Below are 3372 nucleotides of genomic sequence, written 5' to 3' on the forward strand. Positions count from 1 at the left end.
AAAGATCCAAAGTAGTTTTTTGATGCCCCGGTATGTAACATATTTCACTTCTTGTCAAATCTAGTATAGCAAGATCACTGCATGCCTTTCAAAATTTGAGTTGCCCTTTTGGGTTTTCAGCCCAAAACCCCTTTGGTCTCAAGGCGCCCTTTGTGGGTTTTCACCTTGGCCTCTCCATTCTTTTTTTTTCTTTTTTTTTGAAATAGAAGTTTCAAATCGCCCTTTGTGGGTTTTCACTTTGGCTTCCTTGAGAAGTTCTTGTGAACGAACACTCTTTGTTTGTGTCATCCATTCTTGGTACATTTGATTAGGATGAATACTTTCAAGTTAAGTTCACTGGAGGTAATTTTTTTTGACTCCATCGAATCATAAACCCATGAGAAGGAGATTGCCCCAGCAGCAATCCTGGCTGTCGTTTAATAAACCCTATAAAAAGATGGTTCAACGTTTCTCAGCAGATAAGAATGAAGCTGCTGACATTATCCTTCAACTTGGAAAGCTGAGGTATCTAAAGTGCTCCCGGAGCAGTCACCCCACCATGGCTTAATGATGTCTCTGAAGCATCCACAAACTTTACAAATTGCCCTAATTGTGAAACTGTCAAATGAGCGTAACAAATAGGGGCCACAACAAATATGGCTGTGGTATTCCTTCAATACACATAAAATGAAGAATGAACAAGCTCTTGTAGATCATCAGCTAAAAACCCAACCTATTCTAAGAGAAACATGATAGTGGGTCGGTTTTGCGGTTCTTATTATTCTAGCATGAGCACAAAGGTAAAAATCATTGTTCTTCGGACGACATATTTTGTGGTCAATGACGGTACCAGGTAGCATATTGTCAGGAGATCCCTGCTAAAAAAAACTTGGTATGATGGTTTTTCGTGCCACAATAACCACAATCTTTAGGGTTCCACTTCTTGTCAAGGAACTTGCAAGCCTCAATAATTTGATCAAAACTTGATTGAATTGATACTCGCTAACCCCATCCTTGAAAATAATGATTTAATCAGGCTTTCTCTTTCCTGAACTTGTATAGAAATCTAAGAGAGCTTCCTTCATGATACTGTCATCCACTTTGTCAGAAACAGGTTTTAAAGAAAGAATCTATCATTTTAAGTTTTAGAGACTGTGTACAGCCTGATGCCCCTGGAAATCAATGGCCAATGCCTGGAGCTAACCATCACAGCTATTGACGGCACATCAGACTGCTCAGGAGAGCCAAACAATGCACCCATTCCAATGATAATGGCTGGAACCTTTAAAACAACTGGAATTGAAGATGTTTGCCCTAGTGTAAGCATAGAGAGCAAGCGATAGTTTCTTAGGCCAATTTTTACTAGTCTCGGTCATCTTCTGTAATTTATTTTTTCTTCTTTTTCTTTTCTTTTGGCAACCTTTTTTGTACTGTGGTATGGCGCCTTATCTTTGAAAATACTGCAAACTTTTGGCATTGTGCAGTTGGATATAATCTTCTTCTTCTTTTTTTCTTTTTTTTTTTTTGAAATGGATGACATTTGACTTTATAATATTAGCATATGAAGCTATCTCCCCCTCTTAATGGAGTAGTTGACGTCCACAAAGATGAGTCATTGTCAGCTTGAAACTTTTGACGAGTTCGGGCCCATAACATACATGCCCCATAAGTGTTGACTTCTTTAAATTTGACATTTATTGTACAACTGATGCGATCCCTTTCCATGGTGGACCAACAGTGCCCCAAAACCTCATGTTTATCCTGCCAATTGCAAATCCTCCTGCATGCGTCTTTGGACCACATTTTTGAATTCCCATAATAGTCTCAACAAGGTCTTGTTTTGTCTCCTCAACTAATTCCAATTTCGCTATCTTTCCTTCCTCTAAGGCTATATTTCCTACCACCACTTCATGGGGTAAAAACCATTTTCAACAAATTCAGAAACAAGTCACAAATTCTGTCACCTTCAAAGTACTGAGATTCCTCTAAACACATATCGCACTCAAAAGGAACTCTGAATCTGTAGTATCGTTGCCTATGTCATTGATATCTAAGGATCTATGATAGGCACACAAAAGAATATACAATGAATAAATGAATTCAAGAATGACTATTTACATAAAATGAAAATTTATATAAAATTTCAAAGGTCAAAAGAATCAGAATGAAAGAATATTTACTCGGATAAATAATAAAAGTATATTTTATTGAAAATAAAAATGTCTGAACATGAGCCCACTTCTCAAAAGAAATCTCATTACTCCTAGGCTTTAGAGCAACCAGAGTGTTCTAAATATTACTCCGTAAAATTCCTAAAGATTATAGGAAGTTCTTCTGCAGTCCAATTGTTTAAAGAACTTCCCGGTTCGTAAGGGCAAATGCCCTCAAGGTTTTTTTGTTCAGTCCCTTCTTCATGTATGACATTGATGGGATGATTTTCATTTCCAAACACCCCATTCTCCGGGTAAGCTATCCCTCCTGACACAAAAGTCGGGGATATGTAAGGGAACGTCGTTAATTCCCATTCAACTTCTTTTTCATTCAGTCGTGACTCTCTTCTCTCTCTCTCTCTTTTTCTTTCTCTTTTTAATAACTTTAACTAATTAGGGTCTTTTTATAATTTTGAATGCAAATGATGCAATGAAATGCTATAAGATGTAAATGAATGCAAAAGGTATCGATCTCGATTCAATCTCATTTAGAAAACTTTATTTAGAAAAAGAATATCTTTATATACAAATGGATTCTTTCGCCCTAATGCCTAAAGTTTTAACAACAAAACAAACTCTTGGCCACGATCAGATTGTAGCTCATATTGGTGCTTAATATGTCAGCCTGTGCCGCCAATGTCTGTAAATAATCAGTTGCCTCCTGAGTTTGAGCTACGACCTCACCTGTGGGGGAATCCATGCAGCTAAGGGCACCTCCTCCAATACCTGTGAAGTTGTTCTGATTATTTTGAGATAGATTAGCGAATAGGTAGGTATCTCGTTCTGTAGTGTGCTACCTTAAAATAATATCCTATATCCTCAATGTTTCTTGAGAGCTTTCAGATTTCTACCCACGCAGAGCATCCTGCCTCGGTACCTTCGCAGCATAGCTAATCTCTAAAGGTCTTTGTATGATACGGTCTTCTTTAATCGCTTTCTTTCACGCTTACTTGAGCTATCCAGGCCATCGGGGCTTGCATTTCCATTGATAAGTACAACAGTAAACTCAAGCTTGTTGTTTGGTAGCGGTCCTATAGTAAACGAGCTTTTTACCATCATAGGCAAAATTCTTTCCATCCAACTCATTTTTGTAGGTCTCATGCACTCTATCAATCACTTTCCTTCCAATACCCTTACCATCCACATGGCAACCGTCTTTATATGAAAGAGAAATGCTATAATG

General features: G+C 37.8%; 1 pseudogene; it reads right to left on the reverse strand.

Annotated features, from left to right (window-relative positions):
• Positions 1-451: 451 nt before the first annotated feature.
• On the reverse strand, positions 452-1306 carry LOC107955668 (protein argonaute 4-like; annotated as a pseudogene).
• Positions 1307-3372: the final 2066 nt, after the last annotated feature.

Source organism: Gossypium hirsutum, chromosome A11 (genome assembly GCF_007990345.1).
Source record: "Gossypium hirsutum isolate 1008001.06 chromosome A11, Gossypium_hirsutum_v2.1, whole genome shotgun sequence".
Taxonomy (NCBI): Eukaryota; Viridiplantae; Streptophyta; class Magnoliopsida; order Malvales; family Malvaceae; genus Gossypium; species Gossypium hirsutum.